Source organism: Ovis aries, chromosome 9 (genome assembly GCF_016772045.2).
Source record: "Ovis aries strain OAR_USU_Benz2616 breed Rambouillet chromosome 9, ARS-UI_Ramb_v3.0, whole genome shotgun sequence".
NCBI lineage: Eukaryota > Metazoa > Chordata > Mammalia > Artiodactyla > Bovidae > Ovis > Ovis aries.
In genome coordinates, this window is record NC_056062.1 from 80,232,756 (window position 1) to 80,245,199 (window position 12,444).

General features: G+C 41.2%; 1 protein-coding gene across 9 annotated transcripts in view; it reads right to left on the reverse strand.

Annotated features, from left to right (window-relative positions):
- The window catches only part of CPQ (carboxypeptidase Q), a 575,285-nt gene that overhangs the window by 347,636 nt on the left and 215,205 nt on the right, over positions 1 to 12,444 (reverse strand). The gene's annotated exons all lie outside the window — the stretch shown is intronic.

The window sequence follows — 12,444 nt, forward strand, 5'->3', positions numbered from 1 at the left end:
ATTTGGTACTAGGTCAAAGGCAGACCTAAAAAGTATTGATCTAGTTGAAAGGAAGCCCCGAAGAATCTAATTTAAATAGTTTTGGAGAACAATTTGGTAATCGCTATCAAAATTAAAAATCCATATTTGTCAGTCCAGAAGTTCCAGATATTAGTAATTGCCATACACTTTAAAGTACACAAAGATGGATATACTTTAATTTCAATTACAAGACTGCAACAGTGAAAACCTGGAAAGAATCAGCATGTCCATAAACAGGGTGATGGCTAAATAAACTGTAGAAGTTAGTATATCATGCTATGAAATCATCTGTAGGAGTTTAAAAAAAAAAACGTAGGGAGAAATTCTAATTCTGGGTATAATGAGTTTTTCATAGAAGCCATGGGTATAATGAATTACTCATAGAAGGCCAACTTTCTCACTACAAGCAATAAGAAAAATAAAATAAATGACAAAAATCATATGTTTAAGATATGAAAGCATTACTGAAGCAAAGAGGACTGAAAAGTAAAATTCCAGAAAGAGAGGAAGATTTCGGAGGCGACCTAAGTATAAGCAGCTACCTACGGGGGACATCTGCTGCTCGTGAGCTGGCTCCGGCTAGAGGGTCTAGAGGACAAGCTCAGGGTCCACGCAGGCAGCAGAGAGCACTGGGACAGGGACAGCAGCAGGTCCGCTGGCAGCCACTGGGACTTCCATGACAAGACTGGCCTTATGAGCGACTTGACCACAGAGCTGGTCTCCCCATCAACTTGGCAGATTATGAAGTTGCACATGGCATAAAAGTAGAGAATTAAGTCAAAACTTCTCAAAAGCATGTCAGAAATTCTGCATTCTCTTGGGACTAAGGATTCAGAGATATACCAGGCTTTCGATGGAAAGCCCTAGGGAGCCATGCTTAGAACAGGGAGAAACCTATAGAGTCTGAGTTGTAACAAAATTGCAACCTATCCTGATGCAGCTTAGTCTGCAGCTGAATTAAGAAGATCAGTCCCTTAACTTGGTTAGTTAACCATAGTTAGTTAACCTATGAAGCCTCTATAGTTTTTTTTTTTTTCTTAATGCATGGTATTTGCATGAAAATTAGTAGGCATACAAAGAGTTAGAAGAACATAAATGACAATTAAGAGAAAATGAAAATAAAAGCAATTTAGTAGTTTATATAAATTTATTTTAAAATATTTCTAAACACAAAACTAAACATTCACAACAGCTGGAAAATTAGTGAGTCAGTAACCTATTTGCCTTGATAGGATAGAAGGAAAGAAGCCTGTGGAAGGACAGAAAGAGTGGGAGATCTCATTAACTACCCTAGGAATGGCGATTTCAGTTATACTCATTTTGTTAATACAATTTTGCATTAGCAATTTTCATTTGGGTGGGAAAAATAAGAGTAGCATTCAGGATATTTAACACTATTGTGTAAATAACTCAGGATTTAAATAAGTGGAAACAAAGCATAAACTCAAAACGGATGGAAGATTATCTGATAAAAATGAACACAGGCACACATACCAGTCTTGATATGGTTTGCCACAAGTTAGAGAGAACTAACAATCCAAGAAAAATACTCAAAATTAAAATCTGGTAGAAAATTTACAGAAGGATCCCTAGTAAGGCCTGGATTACCCTAAAGTATTATCATCTGTCTCCTCTATTTCTCATTGTTGTTCGGTTACTCAGTCATGTCCAGCTCTTCACAGCCCCATGGACTGCAGCACGCCAGGCTTCTTTGTGCTTCACCATCTCCCGGAGCTTGCTCAAACTGATGTACATTGAGTCGGTGATGCCATCCAACCCTCTCATCCTCTGTCATCCCCTTCTCCTCCTGCTTTCAATCTTTCCCAGCATCAGGGTCTTTTCCAATGAGTCAGCTCTTGGCAGCAGGTGGCCAAAGTACTGGAGCTTCAGTTTCAGCATCAGTCCTTCCAATGAATATTCAGGATTGATTTCCTTTAGGACGAACAGGTTTGATCTCCTTGCAGTCTAAGGCACCCTCAAGAGTCTTCTCCAACACCACAATTCAAAAGCATCAATTCTTTGGCACTCAGCCTTCTTTACGTACAGCTCTCACATCCATACTGGAAAAACCATAGCTTTGACTAGATGGACCTTTGTCCGCAAAGTAGTGTCTGCTTTTTAATATGCTGTCTAAATTTGTTATAGCTTTTCTTCCAAGGAGCAAGCATCTTTTAATTTCATGGCTGCAGTCACCATCTGCAGAGATTTTAGAGCCCAAGAAAATAAAATCTGTCACTGTTTCCATTGTTTCCTCATCTATTTGCCATGAAGTGATGGGACTGGATGCCATGATCTGTTTTTTGAATGTTGAGTTTTAAGCCAGCTTTTCACCCTTCTCTTTCACTTTCATCAAGAGGCTCTTTAGTTCCTCTTCTCTGTCATTAGGGTAATGTCATCTGCATATCTGAGGTTATTGATATTTCTCCCGGCAATCTTGATTCTAGCTTGTACTTCATCCAGGCTGGCATTTTGCATGATGTACTCTACATAGAAGTCAAATAAGCAGGGTGACAATATACAGCCTTGACATACTCCTTTCCCAATTTGGAACCAGTCTGTTGTTCCATGTCCTGTTCTAACTGTTGCTTCTTGACCTGCATACAGATTTCTCAGGAGGCAGGTAAGGTGGTCTGGTATTCCTATGTCTTTAAGAATTTTCCACAGTTTTTTGTGATCCACATAATCAATGGTTTTAGCATAGTCAATAAAGCAGAAGTAGATGTTTTTCTGGGATTCTCTTGCTTTTTCTATGATCCAGTGGTGTTGGCAATTTGATCTCTGGTTCCTCTGCCTTTTCTAAATCTAGCTTGAACATTTGGAAGTTCTCTGATCACATACTATTTCTCGTAAGACTTCATATTTCCCTTATTAACTTATTAGTAGGTACATGCTTCTTGGAGAGACAGTGCTCGTGCACACTTCTTTCCTGCACTCAAAACTGAGGCCCCAAAGGACAGCAGTGTGTCAGGTGGATCTCAGTATCCTGCCTCACTTCTAGCAGAGTGTCCATATGCGGTCAGTGCTCTACATTTGTCTATGATCTAAACCAGATGAGGACACTCTGGCCATAGTGCTTAGCAAGAAAACAGACATTCACTCTGCAGGGCACCATCCATTGAAGCCATCAAACCAATGAATCATGAATCGAGCTTCCACTGTCTGGTTAGCATTATGCTAAGCTCACACTTTCACAGCATAAGAATTGCCATGACTCACCTCTTCCCAGTCTGCCTTCTGATCAATATTTCCTCCTAAAATTACAAAATGGGTTAGTGATCTTGAGTTATGAAGAACACAGAGACAGAAAAAGCATTAAATAACAAGAAGGCAAAGCCTTAGGAATGGTTCCTAGTGGAGAATGAGTAAACAGGAAGGATGAACAAATATTTAGAGACTACCTAACAACCAAAAAGTCTGTTCTGGCTAAAGTGTTTACAGTTGCTTATAAATGGACAACTGGAAAATGTCATGCTACCAGAGCATTTTGAGATTACTCCAGTCGGGGAAGATTTTTCATTTTTCATTTTCATAGCTGACCAACAAACAGTGAAAATTTTCCCCTGATCATGCATCCTTATCTGAGGAAAAGATTGCTTAAGGTCAAACAAAGCTCTTTTGAAAATCTTCTGTTCAAAGCAGATACCATGGAGGAAACAATTTCGTCAGAGGAGCTCTAAATATGTTCCTTTAGTAGGGGAGGAGGAGGTGTTTTTTTGTTTTTTAATAAACATGTGGATGCTCTTAGCTCCCTCTGGGCACTGATTTCTGGCACTCCATGCTTATTGGCCTGAGTGTATCTTCCTTACAGACTTAATTCTTCCCTACTGACCTTGAGGCACGATCTTCAGCTAAATTTGCAGCAAGGCTGTGCCTGTGTGAGTCCATGGGTGGACTGTCCATGCTTAGTGACAACCAAAGCCAGGGGAACAGTTAATTTACAAGGCCTGTCCAGGCAGAGACCCATGGGTCTAGGCACTGCTGACCTACATGAGAAAGGAGAGGCTTGGCCACTTTTGTTAGCTGTCCACTTGCACAGGTAACAAAACAGGTGCCTAAGGCACACTAGGAACCAAGGGGGGCTTCCAGGCATGACCAGCCTATTTGTATTTCCTAGGGACAGATTATCTGCTTGACACTATACATAGAATATAAGACCTAGACCTTACTTCCGCGGAAATTACCATCTAGTGAACACATGGAGAACAAGAGATAAACTATTTATCATTTTCTCAGCTCAGTGAAAGAGGATGAGATGGCTGGATGGCATCATCAATGACTCAGTGGACATGAGTCTGGAGCAAATTCTGGGAGACAGTGAAGGCCAGGAAGCCAGGTGTGCTTCAGTTCATGGGGTCACACACAGTCAGACATGACTTAGCAACTGAACAGCAAGAACAAGAACAACATAGCACTTATCAGAATCTGAAACAACTGGTTTCACATGTTTGTTGTCTATCGCCTCCGCCAGAATGCAGACTACAGAAATGCAGAACTTTCTTGTTCTCTATACTTCAGCTTTAGGACAGGCCTGGTTCATACAAAATACTCCATCGATAATTGATTCACACACACATTCAAGCCATGTCGCTGTCCTAGATGTTGAGGCTAAGCAATTCCTTAGCACCTGATGATATAAGCAAGGTTGCTTCTCTCACTGTACCTGTAGCCTGGCAGGAGGAGACAAACAGGAAAATATACAAATGAATAAGCAAGATAATTTCAAATCAAGACAAATGCCACTTAGAAAATAAAACCTAGCATTCACCTTTGAATCTTTTATTTTCTTCACCTCCTGCATCCAATCCATCAGCAAGTCCTGAAGACTCTGCTTCCTCAACAGCCAAATCTGACCACAGCTGGCCATCCCCACTGCCATGAGCACAATCCAGGTATCACAATACCCCTTGAAACAGCCTCCTAAATGTGTGGGCTTCTTTCTTCCATTCCTTTTCCCTACAATCTGTGTGTCCCACCCTGAGGCCAGTCATTTTCTAAAGCACAGATTGTACTGAAAGTGAAAGTTGCTCGGTCGTGTCCAACTCTTAGCAACCCCTTGGAATTCTTCAGGCCAGCATACTGGAGAGGATAGCCTTTTCCTTCTCTGGAGATCTTCCCAACCCAGGGATCGAACCCAGGTCTCCCACACTGCAGGTGGGTTCTTTACCAGCTGAGCCACAAGGGAAGCCCAGATTGTATTGCTCTTCCACTAAAAACCCATTTCCATTAGAGTAAAATGTAAGCTCCAAACCAAGGCTTATACGACCCCTTTTATGAAGACGTAGCCCTGCTGATCTCTCTGCCAGCTACTTCCTACCTCTCTCCCTCTTGCTCCCGCTGTTCTAGGCACATCAGCTCCTGTTAGATACTTAAAACATGTCAAATGATTCTCCCTGTTGTGCTATCTAACTAACTGTTACCTCTGACCAAGAGTCTCTTCCTCCAGGTCTCTGAATGGACAGCTTCTTGTCATCACTCAAATACAAGATGAATGTGATCTTATAGAAACGTCTTCCCCGACCAGCGGAGCTACTGTAACCACGACTGTGGCCAAGTCTACACTCTACTGCATTAATCTATTGTATTTGTTATTGCATTTAATACTATCAGAAATTACATTCTTTATTTGTTCATTTGTTTCCATTTGGGTCCATTAGTGGGTAAGATGCACAAGGGTGGTGACCTTGTCTCTTAACTACAGTCATTGTTGAATTCCCAATGCCTTTCATGGGATAGGCTCTCAATAAACTTTTGTGAATGAATAAATGAGAGCAGCTACAAGGACTACTTTAGGCAGTGTCTAGGGACAGCCCCCTGAGGAAGCAGTATATGAATTGAGGCTGCAATGGAAAAAAAAAAAAAAAGACAGAATGAATGAATTACATAATTTAGAAGCTTATTTATTTCCCAGAACGAAGAATTCTCCTATCAGGACTGAATTTACCATCTTTGCCTTGGATCCTCGGGCTCATGACATGATGCCATCAGTTCCCTTTTCTCAGCATTCACTTGTTGTCTAGAGATAGGAAGACATCTTAATGTAACTGACGGGAAATGGCTGAGGTAGTTAATTTTATGTGTTAACTTGCCTGAACCACAAAGTACCAGATATTTGATCAAACATTATTCTGGGTATTTTTGTGAGGGTGTTTCTGGATCAGATTAATATGAAGGGGTCCCACCCAATCAGTTGAAGGTCTGAATGAAATAAAATGATGGCTTTCTGCAAGTGATAGAGAATTCTTCCTACCTGATTGCCTTCAAACTGAGACATCAGTTTTCTCCTGCCTTCATCTCAGACTGAAACAATGGCTCCTCCTGTGTCTCAGGCCTGCAGTCCTTGAGTTGGAACTGTATTACTGGCCCTCCTGGTTCTCGGCCCCTTGGACGTGGACTGGGATTACGCCATCAGCAGATCTCCAGCTTGCAGGTCTTGGGACTTATCAGCCTCCATAACTGTGTGAGCCAATTTCTTATACTAAATAAAGGTTAGTTCCCCTAATCTGTTACTTCCAAAAAAGAGTCACAATATAATTTTTCTGGGTGACTCAATGTTATCCCTATGAATTTCTATCATTATGGGTATGGAAATCCAACTTTGTGGCTACACTTTAGTTTTGGTCTCTTCTCTTAGTGTCAAAAATATCCTCTAGCAGTCCTACATCTGCTAATCTGGCATGTCCTTAAAACCCAGAAATCTACATTTGTCAAAAATAAAGTTTCAAGAATACCTAACACAATATTAAAGGAGAACAAAGTTGAAAGACTGACACTACTCAATTTCAAGACTTACTGCAAAGTTACAGTAATCAAACACTGTGGTGTTAGTGAAAGAACAGACAAATAGACCCATGGAATAAATCAGAAGCCCAGAAACAGTCTCATCTCATACATATAGGTAAGTGATCTTTGACACAGAAGCAATAGCAACACAATGGAACAGATAGTCTCAACAAAAGGAGCTAGAACACATCCACATGCAAAAAACCAACAAAAAGCATCTAGACACACATCTTATGCCCCTCACAAAAGTTAGCTCAAAACGGCTCTTAAACATAAAGTGCAAAATTCTAGAAGTCCTAGAAGATAACATAGGAGAAAACCTACACGACTTTGGTTATACTGATGTTTTTTAGATACAACATCAAAGATGTGATGCATGAAAGAAATAATTGATAAGCTTGACTACATTAAAATTAAACATTCTGTTCTATGAAAGATAATACTAAGAGAATTAGAAGACAAGACATAGATTGGGAAAAAAAGACATCTGATGAAGGATTGTTATCCAAAACATACAAAGAATTCCTAACACTCAACAATAAAAAAAACAAACAACTCAATTTAAAAATGAACCAAAGACCTTAACAGACACCTCAGATATACAGATAGGATATAAATATATGAAAAGATTCTACTCATCATATGTCATCAGGGAAATGCAAATTAAAACAATGAGATACCACTATAAGCCTATTTGTTATTGTTTAGTCCCTAAGTCATGTCCGACTCTTTTGTAACCCTATGGACTATAGCCCATCTAGCTCCTTCTATCCTTGGGATTTCCCAGGCAAGAATACTGGGATGGGTTGCCATTTCCTTCTCCAGGGATCTTCCTAACCCAGGGATCGAACCTGCATTGGCAGGTGGATGCTTTACCACTGAGCCATCGGGAGGCCCAGTATAAGCCTATCAGAATGGCTAAAATCTAAAATACTGACAACACCACATCTGGCAAGGATGTGGAACAACAAGAACCTTCATTCACTGCTGGGGGAAATGCAAAAATGATTCAAACAGAAATGGCAACCCACTCTAATATTCTTGTCTGGAAGATTCCATGGACAGAGGAGCCTGGCAGGCTACAGTCCATGGGGCCGCAAAGAGCTGGACACAACTGACCAACTTCATTTTCTTTCTTTCTTTACAAAACTAAATATACTCTTAATACACAATCCACAAATCACACTCCTAGGTATTTACCCAAAAGAGTTAAAAATATATATTCATACAGAAACTTGTACACAAATGTTTACAGCAGCTTTATTCATAACTGCCCAAACTTGGAAACAACCAAGATCTCCGTCAATAGGTGAATGGATAAACAAACTGCGAAACATTCAGACAATGAAATAATATTTAGCACTAAAAAGGGATAAGCTACTGAGCCATGAAAAGACATGGGGAAAACTTAAGTGCATATTATTAAAGAAGCCAGTCTGAAAGTGCTATATGGGGTATGATTCCAACGCTAAGACATTCTGGAAGAGGCAAAACTATGGAGATACTAAAAAGATCACGGTTGCCAGAGGCAAGGGCAAAGAGAGATGAACAGGCAGAGCACAGAGGATCTGTAGAGCAGTGAAGATATTCTGTATACTACTCTAATGGTGGATATCTGTCACTATGCATTTGTTCAAACCCATAGGATGTACAATATCAAGAGTGAACCCTAGGGAATTCCCTGATGGTCCAGCGGTTGAGAATCCACCTTCCAGTGCAGGGAACATGGGTTCAATCTCTGCTTGGGGAACTAAGATCCCACACGCCACAGGGCAAGTAAGCCCATGCTCCACAACAAGAGAAGCCCTTGCACTGCCACTGGAGAGAAGCCCCCCCCCCCCCCCCCCCCCCCCCCCCCCCCCGCCACACTCCACCACAACAAAGACAGGACAGCCAAAAAGAAAGGCGCAAACCCTAAGGTAAACTCTGGATTTTGGGCAATAATGATGTGTCACTGTAGGCTAATCCTGGGTGAACATTTTTGCCATTCTGGGGAGTGACGCTGTTTGTGGGGTGGGTTATGTATGTATGGGGGCAGTGAGTACATGTGAAATCTCTGTATCCCCCTCTCAGTCTTGTTGTAAACCTAAAACTCCTCTTGAAAAATAGTATTCAATAATATTCATGTGCGAAAGTCCCAAGAGTTCTTGGAGAGAAGAGCAGAAGTACAACATGCTATCTTGCCAGGTGGGGGTTGTAACAGCTAGATAAGGCAGCTCAGACGTCTTTTTCTCTGATTCCCATTTTAAGTTATTAATGAAACGCCAACCTCCAAGTAAATATGCCATTGCCATCAATTGGCTTTGCCCAACTGTGCAATTCCTAATACCAAGCACATGTATCCTGGGTTGTCTACACTATTTGGTACGTCATTTCTTTGCTCACAATAATCCTTTTCTATGAATAAATTTCATCACTGAATTAGCAACAACATCAAACCTCCAAAACATGTAAATCCAGAGCCAAAGCTTACAGGCTGGAAAAAATAAAGGTTCTCATGTGAACCAAGTATTGACCAAAAAAATATTGATGCCCAGCATTAAAAACACCTGCTTTGTTTGTGTACTTGGAACATAAATTTGTGTTATTCTCTCAGAAGGCCTCCTAAGTGACCAGTAACAGCACAGTGCAAGGTTGAGGGAAAGAATTTCACTGCAAACATAAGCAAACAGCAAATGTCACATGAATTACCAGTGTTCAGAGGAGAAATTCCACCTGTGTCTACAAAGGTTGATCTCTCTCTTCCTGTTCTCAGGGTATGTTAAGAATTTAATGATTCATAGATTACAGCCTGTCATGGTGCCCTGGCCTTGAATTTTAGGAGGTTTTACATGGACCAAAAAAAATCTTACCTTCCACTAAATAACTTCCAATGACAATTATGTCTATAGGTTCCCTGTCTGGCAAGTGAGAGTCGTCCTCCACCCCCTTCCCCACAAAAAGATCAGTCCAACTGGGAGGCAAATGGGGAAGAATATTTAAGAGTAGTAGTGTTAGTCGCTCGGTCATGTCCAGCTCTTTGCAATCCCATGGGCTGTAGCCTGCTAGGTTCCTCTGTCCATGGGATTCTCCAGGCAAGAATACTGGAGTGGACTGCCATTCCCTTCTCCAGAGGATCTTCTTGTCCCAGGGATCAAACCTGGGTCTCCTGCGTTGCAGGCAGATTCTTTACCGTCTGAGCTATACGGAAGAGCCTATATTAAGACATGTCAAATGTAGCCAAGGTGGGTGATTGTCCAAAACGTCAAAGTTTTTTCAGCTTGGATAATAAGCCTGTTTATTAAACAACTAGCAGGGCTCACAACTGAGGCTTCTTCAAATATGCGCCCAAAGGGTTCTGTGGAGCATCAGCAGTAATAAGCACATATAAGGGGAGGGAGTTGTAGACTTGCTAGGCTGAGTCACTATCACGTCTTTTCCTTCGCAACTTCCAAGGAGAACTGCATTTGTATTTCAAAGTTTCCGTTTGGGTCAGCCGTGAACAAATAAGAATAGGGGAGGGAGAGATAGACAGGCCACCTGGAACGTGAGCTGGGAGCCTGATAAGAGTTTCTCCTGTTGAGCCATCTGGTGTGTCCTGGCACTTGTCATCCAAATTATTGTTCTCCTCAACAAATTTAGCTTCCCCCAGACAGTTCAGCTTAAATGAGCTCATACTGTCTATCTGACACTTGTCAAAAGAAGAGTGAAAGATTTCTCTAAGCCCTGATTGAAGGAGAGAGGGAGGTAGAGAGAGAGAGTAAGCAAGTCAGCAGGAGCGAGAAGAGGGCAAGGAAATGGGATTCGAGCAGAGCAGGAGAGCACAAAAGGAGCTCTTCCTTGAAGAGCCAGAGCATTTTTATCTTCACCTATAAATCTCATGCCAGAAGGTAGGAAAAGAAGAAAAAGGGCCACTTCCAATCGTACTTGTTAAGGCAAAGATGATGGAACACACAATATAGGAAGCAGTACAAGCCACCATCACACTCATCCAGTGTCATTTTCCTTTTGGGGTCTGATTGTTGTGTGGTGTTTTGTTTTTAGTTAAGAAGGGAAGAGATGGCAGCAGAGAAATCTGATCTGGTTGGGAGTGCATGGCCAATGCTCTTTTCCATCCCAGCTGAACAGGATTCAGTAACAGGCAAGGGCAAGTGGAGGAGTGATTCATCAACTAACTCTTGATTTTGAGCTTTGCATATCTACAGATCTGGTTTTTTTCCTCCTCCCCAGGTCTTGGGGAGCTGCCAATATGTGCAAAAGGGATGATGGTAATGGACTGAAGCTGCCACAGGGCAAAGCTCTGGAAGCGAAGATATAACCAGCTGCCAGGAGGGTACAGCTTGTGCCTCTGCCTTTTAGTCTGACAGGTAACAGGGAATCTCATTTAGGAGCCACAAGAAGGTACTAAATAAAGAGAAGTAGGAGGAGCGAAAGGAAGAGCCTCACAGAAATACAAAGATGTCTTTCAAAACCTACCTTCCAAAGGAAAAGGGCCTAGGACTGCAAAAGCCTCTTCACTATTGTTAATGCTGGTGTTCATACATTTGTTGGCAATTTTCCTTCTTTCATTCTCTTGACCCGATCTTCTCAACTGGAACATATCACTTGATCTCTTTTCCACTTTTACCAAAGTGATTTTACAAAAACTCTTATCAATACATTACTTCCTCTATTTCCAGTTTAGTTACATCAACACTGTCAGTTCTTAAGCTGGCAAACAGATGATCAAAGAAATTTTCTCAAAATGTCCTAGGATACAATCTCGACCAAGTTACTCAAATGTAAAACGAGTCTAAAGTCCCCTGCAACCCAAGGGTTCAGCTGAGATTTAACATAAAGTACTCAGTGCTTAAAAGCTATTGAATATACGTTAGCTCATTTCCTTTCCCCACTTTGAATTAACAGATTCCTAGAACTTATAGCAGAAAAACCCACATCATTAATAAGCAGTATTTGGACATACATTCATGAACTTAAGTTTTTTCTTAGAGGAATAAATCCATACACCCGTGGTGGATTCATATCAATGTATGGCAAAACCAATACAGTAAAGTAAAATAAAGTAAAAAAAAAAAAAACAAAAACAAAAACAAAAAAAAAATCAGTATACTTTCACAATGCCTATTTGGGCTATTTATGAGCCTCAGAGTCCCTTGTAACAATTATTTAAAGGAGCAGTATTTTAAATTCACTGTGGTGTTATGGATACAGCTGGTGCTAAGCGACATAAGGCACGTAAGCAGTGAAGATCTATTTCACAGCTTCTTTCCTTAGCAAGAGAACAGATGAGATTTTGTCAGCCTCACCTCCCTGGAGATTAAAAACAAAACCCCAGAGGAAGACCAGGTAGCTGACATATAGACTCTTCCCCTGCGGAGGGAAGAAAACACCAAGTCCGTGGAAAGCTTACTTCTTTGCCAGGTGAGTTCCCATTTTCTGTGAGAGTGTTCCTGATATAGAGCACTTTGCTGAAAGTCCTATCAAAATGAGCAAGGCAACCCTATTAGGTGGCATTTCAGAAGCACATTGTGCATGCTAACTCTTAAAAATATCCATTGGGGTGGGGGGAGGAATCCCACAGAGATTAAGTCAATGTATGCCTAAGTTAATTGACTCAATCCAGGGAGGCTGCGGATAGCTGATAGAGATTTACCCAGGGAGACA